Genomic DNA, 12,687 nt, shown 5'->3' on the forward strand with positions numbered 1-12,687 from the left:
ATATGTAGTCTGAATTTCCTGTGCCTGGAAAGCGTAATCCCATAAACTATAAAAGAGCCTTTTCTTTTCAATGTTCAACCTGAGGGGAAAGTATAGAAGCGGCATTCTAGATTGTGTTCATTCTTCTCCATGGACTTAGCTTGTTTAAGTCCTTGCCTTTTTTAAAGGTCACCAGTCCTTCATTCTGTTATATACATGGTTAATACCAACTACAGCCACTTACAGGTTACAATTATGGAATAAATGTCAGCTCATGTGACGGAGACTGTCATAAAGCTGAAGTTCATACGTAAGGAAGTGTCACACCTAATATACTGCTGCTGCTTTTTTGTTTGTTTGTTTTTTACCCCCTCTTGTACTGTCAATGCTCCTTATGGGTATGCATTTAAAAAGTATTGTATATAGACCCTTTTATCTGTGTATGTGTTTTAATTCATGTTTTATACATAGTTTTAGGCATGGTTCAGATATATCAGCCATGTTCTATACAGCTTACACCGTACAGTATATTTTTATGATCCTAATTATGCCCATGTACAGGTGCTTCTCACAAAATTAGAATATCATCAAAAAGTTAATTTATTTCAGTTCTTCGATACAAAAAGTGAAACTCCTATATCATATAGTCATTACAAACAAAGTGATCTATTTCAAGTGTTTCTGTTAATGTTAACTAGTTGGCCCTTGCAAAATTTTCGCACATTGGTTGTCGGGGGCAATTTTCAGGAAAATCAAGCTGGTCAAATGTTAACGTATTTAATGACACGCTGAACACAGAGATGTATTTATAAATGTAGATTGGTAATACAATAAATTGGTTTGATAAGTAGAGGCAAAAAAATGTCTTGAGGTTGTGCCACCTGTAGGTTATCTTTTTCCTCAGGTTTCTGAAAGTGAATGTCTAAACTGTATTTATTGATCAAATCGTGAATGTGTGGTTTGTTTGTGTCTTTTCTTGTTGAAGGGGGCATGTTTACTTTTCAAATTGTGTATTATTTGTGTGTGTGGGGCGAAATAATCACCGAAAAAGCAGTGCATGTTTACAAATGCGTTTGCATATGTGACTCACCTGCAGTGAGTGTGCAATCCTCCAATGTGCCTGAAATCGGCTAGGCAAGGAGTTAGGCAAGCTGGAAAGCCCCCAACGCAAATGTTAGGATTTGTTTGTGATGTGTGTAAGGCCTCTTTCACACATCGTTTTGTGAAAAAAAACTTGTATTAGCGATGGATTGTGAGGGATGGCCACATGTTTCATCTGTCGTGCGCTGGATCTGACGTAAAATTGCTGTCTGTCAGGCAAAGACCACGCACAGAGGAACTTTTTTTTCTGTTGCTCAGCGACGGATCCTGCGCTGCCCGTTGGCTGTAATGGAAGCCTATGGACGCAGGATCCGTCGCTGACTGTGAAAAGCAGGAATCCAGCGACGGATTCCGTCTTTTCAAACTGAACATGCGTGGAAAAAGGGAAATTCTCTCTCGCTCTCTTTCTCTTTTTACTATTGATGCTGCCTATGCAGCATCAATAGTAAAAAGATATAATGTTTAAAATAATAAAATATAGTGATATTCTTACCTTCTGGCGGCCCCCGCAGCCTTCCCACGGGTCCCCGATGCTTGCGATGCTGCCGGCAGCTCCGGTTCCCAGTGATGCATAGCGAAATGACCCGATGACGTAGCGGTCTCGTGAGACCGCTACGTCATCACAGGTCATTGTCTTGCTATGCATCACTGGGAATGGAGCATTGGGAAGGCTGCAGGGGCTGCGCGGGACGACGGAAGGTAAGAATATCACAATTTTTTTAAATTATTTTTATCATGGGTTATGGTGTGTATGCGTTTTCACAGCGAAAAAACACGGCAAAGACGCATACACAATGTGTGCACATAGCCTTCTAGGATGCACTGGAACCGTCAAAAAAACTGTTCCAGTGCATCCGTTTTTTACAATCCGCACATAGTAACATAGTAACATAGTTAGTAAGGCCGAAAAAAGACATTTGTCCATCCAGTTCAGCCTATATTCCATCATAATAAATCCCCAGATCTACGTCCTTCTACAGAACCTAATAATTGTATGATACAATATTGTTCTGCTCCAGGAAGACATCCAGGCCTCTCTTGAACCCCTCGACTGAGTTCGCCATCACCACCTCCTCAGGCAAGCAATTCCAGATTCTCACTGCCCTAACAGTAAAGAATCCTCTTCTATGTTGGTGGAAAAACCTTCTCTCCTCCAGACGCAAAGAATGCCCCCTTGTGCCCGTCACCTTCCTTGGTATAAACAGATCCTCAGCGAGATATTTGTATTGTCCCCTTATATACTTATACATGGTTATTAGATCGCCCCTCAGTCGTCTTTTTTCTAGACTAAATAATCCTAATTTCGCTAATCTATCTGGGTATTGTAGTTCTCCCATCCCCTTTATTAATTTTGTTGCCCTCCTTTGTACTCTCTCTAGTTCCATTATATCCTTCCTGAGCACCGGTGCCCAAAACTGGACACAGTACTCCATGTGCGGTCTAACTAGGGATTTGTACAGAGGCAGTATAATGCTCTCATCATGTGTATCCAGACCTCTTTTAATGCACCCCATGATCCTGTTTGCCTTGGCAGCTGCTGCCTGGCACTGGCTGCTCCAGGTAAGTTTATCATTAACTAGGATCCCCAAGTCCTTCTCCCTGTCAGATTTACACAGTGGTTTCCCATTCAGTGTGTAATGGTGATATTGATTCCTTCTTCCCATGTGTATAACCTTACATTTATCATTGCTAAACATCATCTGCCACCTTTCAGCTCAAGTTTCCAACAAATACTATCTTCTCTTGTATTAACTGCTTTACATAGTTTTGTATCATCTGCAAATATCGATATTTTACTGTGTAAACCTTCTACCAGATCATTAATGAATATGTTGAAGAGAACAGGTCCCAATACTGACCCCTGCGGTACCCCACTGGTCACAGCGACCCAGTTAGAGACTATACCATTTATAACCACCCTCTGCTTTCTATCACTTAGCCAGTTACTAACCCATTTACACACATTTTCCCCCAGACCAAGCATTCTCATTTTGTGTACCAACCTCTTGTGCGGCACGGTATCAAACGCTTTGGAAAAATCGAGATATACCACGTCCAATGACTCACCGTGGTCCAGCCTATAGCTTACCTCTTCATAAAAACTGATTAGATTGGTTTGACAGGAGCGATTTCTCATAAACCCATGCTGATATGGAGTTAAACAGTTATTCTCATTGAGATAATCCAGAATAACATCCCTCAGAAACCCTTCAAATATTTTACCAACAATAGAGGTTAGACTTACTGGCCTATAATTTCCAGGTTCACTTTTAGAGCCCTTTTTGAATATTGGCACCACATTTGCTATGCGCCAGTCCTGCGGAACAGACCCTGTCACTATAGAGTCCCTAAAAATAAGAAATAATGGTTTATCTATTACATAGTTCTCTTAGTACTCGTGGGTGTATGCCATCCGGACCCGGAGATTTATCTATTTTAATCTTATTTAGCCGGTTTCGCACCTCTTCTTGGGTTAGATTGGTGACCCTTAATATAGGGTTTTCATTGTTTCTTGGGATTTCACCTAGCATTTCATTTTCCACCGTGAATACCGTGGAGAAGAAGGTGTTTAATATGTTAGCTTTTTCCTCGTCATCTACAACCATTCTTTCCTCACTATTTTTTAAGGGGCCTACATTTTCAGTTTTTATTCTTTTACTATTGATATAGTTGAAGAACAGTTTGGGATTAGTTTTACTCTCCTTACCAATGTGCTTCTCTGTTTCCTTTTTGGCAGCTTTAATTCGTTTTTTAGATAAAGTATTTTTCTCCCTATAGTTTTTTAGAGCTTCAATGGTGCCATCCTGCTTTAGTAGTGCAAATGCTTTCTTTTTACTGTTAATTGCCTGTCTTACTTCTTTGTTTAGCCACATTGGGTTTTTCCTATTTCTAGTCCTTTTATTCCCACAAGGTATAAACCGCTTACACTGCCTATTTAGGATGTTCTTAAACATTTCCCATTTATTATCTGTATTCTTATTTCTGAGGATATTGTCCCAGTCTACCAGATTAAGGGCATCTCTAAGCTGGTCAAACTTTGCCTTCCTAAAGTTCAGTGTTTTTGTGACTCCCTGACAAGTCCCCCTAGTGAAAGACAGGTGAAACTGTACAATATTGTGGTCGCTATTTCCTAGATGCCCAACCACCTGCAGATTTGTTATTCTGTCAGGTCTATTAGACAGTATTAGGTCTAAAAGTGCTGCTCCTCTGGTTGGATTCTGCACCAATTGTGAAAGATAATTTTTCTTGGTTATTAGCAGAAACCTGTTGCCTTTATGGGTTTCACAGGTTTCTGTTTCCCAGTTAATATCCGGGTAGTTAAAGTCCCCCATAACCAGGACCTCATTATGGGTTGCAGCTTCATCTATCTGCTTTAGAAGTAGACTTTCCATGGTTTCTGTTATATTTGGGGGTTTGTAACAGACCCCAATGAGAATTTTGTTACCATTTTTCCCTCCATGAATTTCGACCCATATGGACTCGACATCCTCATTTCCTTCGCTAATATCCTCCCTTAAAGTGGACTTTAGACAAGACTTTACATAGAGACAAACCCCTCCTCCTCTCCGATTTTTACGATCCTTTCTAAACAGACTGTAACCCTGTAAGTTAACTGCCCAGTCATAGCTTTCATCTAACCATGTCTCGGTTATTCCCAATATGTCAAAGTTACCTGTAGATATTTCTGCTTCTAGATCTTCCATCTTGTCAGGCTTCTGGCGTTTGCGAGCATGCAGTTTAGAGGATTTTGTTTTGTTCCAATCTCCTCGCTGTGGATTGTTTTAGAAATGTTCTTACCTCCCTTCTGAGTATGTTTTCCTGGGTCTTCTTTGTTCAAGTCTAATGTTTTTCTTCCCGTCCCCTCTTCTTCTAGTTTAACGCCCTCCTGATGAGTGTAGCGAGTCTTCTGGCGAATGTGTGTTTCCCAGGTTTGTTGAGGTGTAGTCCGTCTCTGGCGAGGAGTCCATCGTACAAGTAATTCACACCGTGGTCCAGGAATCCGAATCCTTGTTGTCTGCACCATCGTCTTAGCCAGTTGTTTGCATCAAGGATCCTGTTCCATCTCCTGGTGCCATGCCCGTCTATTGGAAGGATAGGAGAAAAAACTACCTGTGCATCCAGTTCCTTTACTTTCTTCCCCAACTCTTCAAAGTCCTTGCAGATTGTCGGTAGGTCCTTCCTTGCCGTGTCATTGGTGCCAACATGTATCAGAAGAAATGGGTGGACGTCCTTGGAGCTGAAGAGCTTTGGTATCCTATCGGTCACATCCTTGATCATCACACCTGGAAGGCAGCATACTTCTCTTGCAGTTATGTCCGGTCTGCAGATGGCTGCTTCTGTGCCTCTCAGTAGTGAGTCTCCCACCAGCACAGGATCGGTCTTTTCAACATTTTGACGGATCCTGTGCAGATTGTAAAAACGAAAGTGTGAAAGGGGCCTAAGCAGCTTTGTGGTAGTATGCTTTGGGGTAGTGTGGCGCCACTTGCAGGTAATTTTTACTTACTGCAGGTTTATGAAAATTAATATTTAACCCCTTAACGACCGCCGATACGCCTTTTAACGGCGGCAGTTAAGGGAACTTAAACCACAACGCCGTTAATTAACAGCGCTGTGGAAAAAGTAAATAGCGCCCCCCCCAGAGTCGGATTTTCTCCGGAGACTCGGCTGCCGGGGGTAGACCCCAGAGAACATGATTCGGGTCGGTTTTTACCAACCCCGCTTTGCGATCGCCGGTAACTAACCGTTTACCGGCGATCGCATAAAAAAAACAAAAAAACGCGATTTCCCTTTTAATTTCTTTGTCCTCCGATGTGATCGCACATCAGAGGACAGAGAAAAGGGGTCCCAGATAGCCCCCCGATACTCACCTGTCTCCCCCGGTGCTCCTCGTGGCTCCCGATGGGCGCCGCCATCTTTTTCCGGCAAAAAAATGGCGGGCGCAGTGCGCCGGCCGGCACCGGAAGCATCTTTGGGGTCTCGGCTGCCGGGGGTAGCCGAGACCCCAAAGAGCATGATCGGGGTCGGTTTTACCGACCCCTGTTTTGCGATCGCCGGTAATTAACTGTTTACCGGCGACAAAAAAAAAAAAAAAAGCGATGTGTAATTCTCTGTCCTCTGATGTGATCGCACATCAGAGGACAGAGAAATAGGGGGATTCGGGGACCCTATTATACTCACCGGTGTCCCTGGCTCCTCCTGCTTCTTCTCCTGGCCGCCGGCGTCTTCTTTGGGAAACAAAATTGCGGGCGCATGCGCAGTGCGCCCGCCATCTGCCGGCTGGCAGGAGAAAGCAGTTGGGGCTAAAATTAGGGTTAGGGTTGGGGCTAAATTTAGGGTTAGGGTTGGGGCTAAATTTAGGGTTAGGCTTCTTTCACACTTACGTCGGTACGGGGCCGTCGCAAGGCATCGGCCCGACATACCGACGAACGTTGTGAAAATTGTGCACAACGTGGGCAGCGGATGTAGTTTTTCAACGCATCCGCTGCCCAATCTATGTCCTGGGGAGGAGGGGGCGGAGTTACGGCCACGCATGCGCGATCGGAAATGGTGGACGCGACGTACAAAAAAAGTTACATTGAACGTTTTTTTTGTGCCGACGGTCCGCCAAAACACAACTGATCCAGTGCACGACTGACGCGACGTATGGCCATCCGTCACGATCCGTTGGCAATACAAGTCTATGGGCAAAAAACGCATCCTGCGGGCACATTTGCAGGATCCGTTTTGTGTCAAAAACGACGGATTGCGACGCATGCCAAACGACGCAAGTGTGAAAGTAGCCTTAGGGTTAGGGTTGGAGCTAAAGTTAGGGCTAGGGTTAGGGCTAGGGTTGGGGCTAAAGTTAGGGTTAGGATTAGGGTTAGGGTTTGGATTAGGGTTGGTATTAGGGTTGGCATTAGGGTTACGCTTGGGATTAGGGTTAGGTTTGGGATTAGGGTTAAGGTTAGGGTTGGGATAAGGGTTAGGTTTGAGGCTAGGGTTGAGATTATGATTAGGGGTGTGTTGGATTTAGGGTTTTGATTAGGGTTATGGTTAGGGTTGACATTAGGGTTGTTTTGGGGTAAGGGTTGTGATTATCGTTGGGGTTGTGATTAGGATTATGGATCGGGTTGAGATTAGGGTTAGGAGTGTGTTGGGGTTAGGGTTGGAGCTAGAATTGGGGGGGTTTCCACTGTTTAGGTACATCAGGGGGTCTCCAAACACGACAGCCAATTTTGCGCTCAAAAAGTCAAATGGTGCTCCCTCCTTTCTGAGCTCTGCCGTGCGCCCAAACAGTGGGTTACCCCCACATATGGGGCATCAGCGTACTCGGGATAAATTGGACAACAACTTTTGGGGTCCAATTTCTCCTGTTATCCTTGTGAAAATAAAAACTTGGGGGCTACAAAATCTTTTTTGTGGAAAAAAAAATATTTTTTATTTTCACGACTCTGCATTATACAGTAAACTTCTGTGAAGCACTTGGGCAATCAAAGTTCTCACCACACATCTAGATAAGTTCCTTGGGGGGTCAAGTTTCCAAAATGGGGTCACTTGTGGGGGGTTACTACTGTTTAGGTCCACCAGGGCTCTGCAAACGCAACATAACGCCCACAGACCATTCTATCTAAGTCTGCATTCCAAAACGGCGCTCCTTCCCTTCCGAGCTCTGCCGTGCGCCGAAACAGTGGTTTACCCCCACATATGGGGCATCAGCATACTCGGGATAAATTTGACAACAACTTTTGGGGTCCAATTTCTCCTGTTACCCTTGTGAAAATAAAAACTTGGGGGCTATAATATCTTTTTTGTGGAAAAAAATTTTTTTTTTATTTTCACGACTCTGCATTATAAAGTTCTGTGAAGCACTTGGGCATTCAAAGTTCTCACCACACATCTAAATAAGTTCCTTGGGGGGTCTAGTTTCCAAAATGGGGTCACTTGTGGGGGTTTCTATTGTTTAGGTACATCAGGGGCTCTCCAAACGCGACATGGCGTCCAATCTCTATTCCAGCCAATTCTACATTGAAAAAGTAAAACTGCACTCCTTCTCTTCCAAGCTCTGCGGTGCGCCCAAACAGTGGTTTACCCTCACATATGGTGTATCGACGTATTCAGGAGAAATTGCACAACAACTTTTTGTGGTCTAATTTCTCCTGTTACCCTTGTAAAAATAAGAATTTGTGGGCGAAAAGATCATTTTTGTGTAAACAAACGCGATTTTTTATTTTCACGGCTCTACGTTATAAACTTCTGTGAAGCACTTGGGGGTTCAAAGTGCTCACCACACATCTAGATAAGTTCCTTAAGAGTCTAGTTTCCAAAATGGTGTCACTTGTGGGGGGTTTCCACTGTTTAGGCACATCAGGGGCTCTCTAAACGTGACATGGCGTCCGATCTCAATTCCAGCCAATTCTACATTGAAAAAGTCAAACGGCACCCTTCACTTCCAAGTTCTGCAGTGCGCCCCAAAAGTGGTTTACCCCCACATATGGGGTATTGGCGTGTTCAGGAAAAATTGCATAACAAAATTTATGGTTACATTTCTGGTTTTACACATGTGAAAATAAAAAAAAATGGTTCTGAATTACAATGTTTGCAAAAAAAAGTTAAATGTTCATTTTTTCCTTCCACATTGTTTCAGTTCCTGTGAAGCACGTAAAGGGTTAATAAACTTCTTGAATGTGGTTTTGAGAACTTTGAGGGGTGCAGTTTTTAGAATGGTGTCACACTTCATTATTTTCTATCATATAGACCCCTCAAAATGGCTTCAAATGTGATGTGGTCCCTAAAAAAAATGGTGTTGTAAAAATGAGAAATTTCTGGTCAACTTTTAACCCTTATAACTCCCTAACAAAAAAAAATTTTGGTTCCAAAATTGTGCTGATGTAAAGTAGACATGTGGGAAATGTTATTTATTAACTATTTTTCGTGACATATCTCTCTGATTTAAGGGCATAAAATTACAAAGTTTGAAAATTGCAAAATGTTAAACATTTTCGCCATATTTCCATTTTTTTCATAAATAATCGCAAGTAGTATCGAAGAAATGTTACCACTAACATGAAGTACAATATGTCAAGAAAAAACAGTCTCAGAATCACCGGGATCCGTTGAAGCGTTCCAGAGTTATAACCTCATAAAGTGACAGTGGTCAGAATTGTAAAAATTGGCTCGGTCATTAAGTACCAAATTGGCTCTGTCACTAAGGGGTTAAACTGTATTTTGTGATTACATCATGGATGTGTTGTATGTTTTGGCTATTTTCCTTCTGAAGGGAACAAGTTTACCTTTCAAATGGTGTATTATTTGTGTGTGTGGGTGCAGTATGAACGGAGATACAAAGTAATCGCCGAAAAAGAGTGTTTACAAATAATATATAAGGATGATTATGGCTTACAGCCAATGAAAATCCAAAAGTCGTCAACTCAGTAAATTAGAATATTTTATAGCACCAGCTTAAAAAAATTATTTTAAAATCCGAAATGTTGGCCTACTGAAATGTATGTTCAGTAAATGCACTCAATACTTGGCTGGGGCTTCTTTTGCATCAATTACTGCATCAATGCGGTGTGGCACCTGTCCACTCTGCTAAAAGTACCAATACCTGGGTTAAAAACAACAGTATCACTGTTCTTGATTGGCCAGCAAACTCGCCTGACCTTAGCCTCAGAGAATCTATGGAGTATTGTCAAGAGGAAGATGAGAGACACCAGACCCAACAATGCAGACGAGCTGAAGACTGCTATCAAAGCAACCTGGGCTTCCATAACACCTCAGCAGTGCCACAGGCTGATCGCCTCCATGTCACGCCGTATTGATGCAGTAATTGATGCAGAAGAAGCCCTGACCAAGTATTGAGCGCATTTACTGAACATACATTTCAGTAGGCCAACATTTTGGGTTTTAAAATAATTTTTCAAGCTGGTGTTATAAAGTATTCTAATTTACTGAGATAATGACTTTTGGGTTATCATTGGTTGTAAGCCATAATCATCAACATTAACAGAAATAAACACTTGAAATAGATCATTCTGTTTGTAGTAACTCTATATAAGGAGTTTCACATTTTGTATTGAAGAACTGAAATACCGTATTTTCTGGTGTATAAGACGACCCCCAATTTTTCCATATAAAATATGGAATTTGGGATATGCCCGCCGTATAAGACGGGGGTCATCTTATACGCCCAGTCATCTTATACGGCTTGTGGTTCCCAGGGTCTGGAGGAGAGGAGACTCTCCTTCAGGCTCTGGGATCCATATTAATGTAATGCAATCTTAGGAACGGAGGGAGACGCTAGCAGCGCTGTGAGCCAGGGGCCGTCCGAGGGGGAGTATAGCCATGTTTTTTATTTTTATTCTTTATTTTTTACATTAATATGGATCCCAGGGCCTGAAGGAGAGTCTCCTCTCCTCCAGACCCTTAGAACCACACACCGACATCCAGGATCGCTCCCTGCACACACCGTACCCCCGACTTTTGGGACAATTTTTAGGGGTCAAAAAGTTGTCTTATACGCCGGAAAATACGGTAAATGCACTTTATCTAATTTTGTGCGATGCATCTGTACATGGTACTGAAATCGTGTGCTTCTGGAATATTAACCATATGGAATGAAGATATGGCAGTGTGTTCACAAATTCTGATTATGGTACGATTTTCTTTTCACTCAGGATGAAAAAATCCATCAACGCTTATGTACCATTAAACCCGCTTTACGTCAGGTAAGGGGCTGCATTACTTTGTTGCCATTCTGTTTTATTCCATATTAAGAACTTTTATACTGTTGCACATAATCTTTGATGCCGGCGGGGCATCATCCATGTCTTCCCGTATGTCGTTCAAAGATTGTTGTTCAACAAAATATTTGCACAACAGGAATTGATGTTTGTGGTGTTATTTTGCCAACTTCTGTACAGCCAAGTAACACGCAACAGTATTTGATAATTTGATATAGCTCAGAGTATTTTGGAAACTTTTAAGAAACCAGAGTGAAGAAAGTATATTGGTTCCATTGTGTTGTGTCACTCTAACTCAATTGTTTAAGGAATTTAGAAAATTTGGCTGAAGTTTTTTTAGAATTTTTTTTTTTTTTGTTTGTGGCTTGATTTTGTGAAACATACCTTTTTTTGTAATTTTTATATTATTTGGTAATGGGATGATTAATTTATTGCATATAATTTAAAGCCGATCTGTAACCAGATTTCACCATAGTAACTGCATACTTTCTTAAATAGACTTTAGACCTGAAGAATCTGATGTACTTGCTTTAAAAATCTTACGTAAAAATGGTTGTAGCGTTTCCCAGACTAATATTAGAATGAGCGCTTCTAGGAGTCCAGTTGAACTTATGAAATGTTTATTTGAATTTGATCTAAGAGGTAACGTTTGTCCTTGTGCAGTGTGACATACCGGGTCTGGCATGCCAATGTTAGGAGGCTTATTCTCCGTTCAATGCTCCTCTGGGTAATTACTATATATACTCGCGTATAAGCCGAGATTTTTCAGCCCATTTTTTTTAGGTTGAAAGTGCCCCTCTCGGCTTATACTCGAGTCATTGTCCCAGGGGGTCGGTGGGGGAGGGAGAGCGGCAGGAGTCGGCGGCTTTCACATCATACTCGCGTGATAGCTGCAAATCCTCCCTGCATCACTGTTGTCCCGGCGTAGCAGCTCTTCCTGTATTCAGCGGTCTCATGGTACTTCTCATTAAAGTAATGAATATGAACATGTCTCCACTCCGATAGGGGTGGAGCACATATTCATTACTTTAATGAGTGGTACCATGTGACCGCTGAACACAGGAAGATCTGCAGGCACCAGAGACGATCTGAGAAGCAGAGACCGCACCATGATGGGGGGAGTATAACGGGGGCGTGAGCCATGCGATATTTACCTGTCCCCGTTCCACCGCCGGGCTCTGTCTTCCGCGTCCTCTGGCTGTAACGTTCAGGTCGGAGGGTGCGATGACTTGTTTAGTGCGCGCCCTGTGCCTGAACAGTCACCGAAGAGACCCGGAAGACACAGCGGCACACGGCAATGGAACGGGACAGGTGAATATCGCAAGTGCCGGGGGCCTGAGCCAGCAGCGACTCCGGCACCTGGCCCCCATAGCGTGCTGGTGTCCCCGCCTGGTCAGGACACCGGCACCTGGCCCCCAGCGACGAGAGGGGAGTATGTCATTTTTTTTAATCGCAGCAGCATATGGGGCATATTATTTTATTTAGCATCTCACGGAGCCATCAACTTTTGTGGAACAATAGATGGGGCATATTATTCTATGGAGCATCTTATGGGGCCATCATTATCCTTTGTTCAGCATTATATGGGGCATATTTTTGTATGGAGCATCTTATGGGGCCCATCATGAACTGTATGGAGCATTATATGAGGCTCCTGATTCAATACGGATATTCAAAAACCTTTAACCTGCTGATGTCTCAATTAGTTTTACTTTTATTGGTATCTATTTTTATTTTTGAAATTTACCAGTAGCTGCTACATTTCCCATCCTAGGCTTCTACTCAAACCATTAGTTTTCCCTTTTTTTGTGTGGCAAAACTAGGGGCCTCAGCTTATACTTGGGTTGGCTTATACTCTATTATATATGTATCTATATAATTGTCT

General features: G+C 42.6%; 1 protein-coding gene across 1 annotated transcript in view; it reads left to right on the forward strand.

Annotated features, from left to right (window-relative positions):
- Positions 1-12,687, forward strand: part of KANK1 (KN motif and ankyrin repeat domains 1) — a 421,162-nt gene that overhangs the window by 146,124 nt on the left and 262,351 nt on the right. The window contains exon 2 of the mRNA XM_069763873.1: positions 10,737-10,787. The gene's annotated coding sequence lies outside the window, so the exon portion shown is untranslated. The remainder of the gene's footprint in view (positions 1-10,736; positions 10,788-12,687) is intronic.

The sequence above is a fragment of the Ranitomeya imitator genome, chromosome 1, assembly GCF_032444005.1.
Source record: "Ranitomeya imitator isolate aRanImi1 chromosome 1, aRanImi1.pri, whole genome shotgun sequence".
Taxonomy (NCBI): Eukaryota; Metazoa; Chordata; class Amphibia; order Anura; family Dendrobatidae; genus Ranitomeya; species Ranitomeya imitator.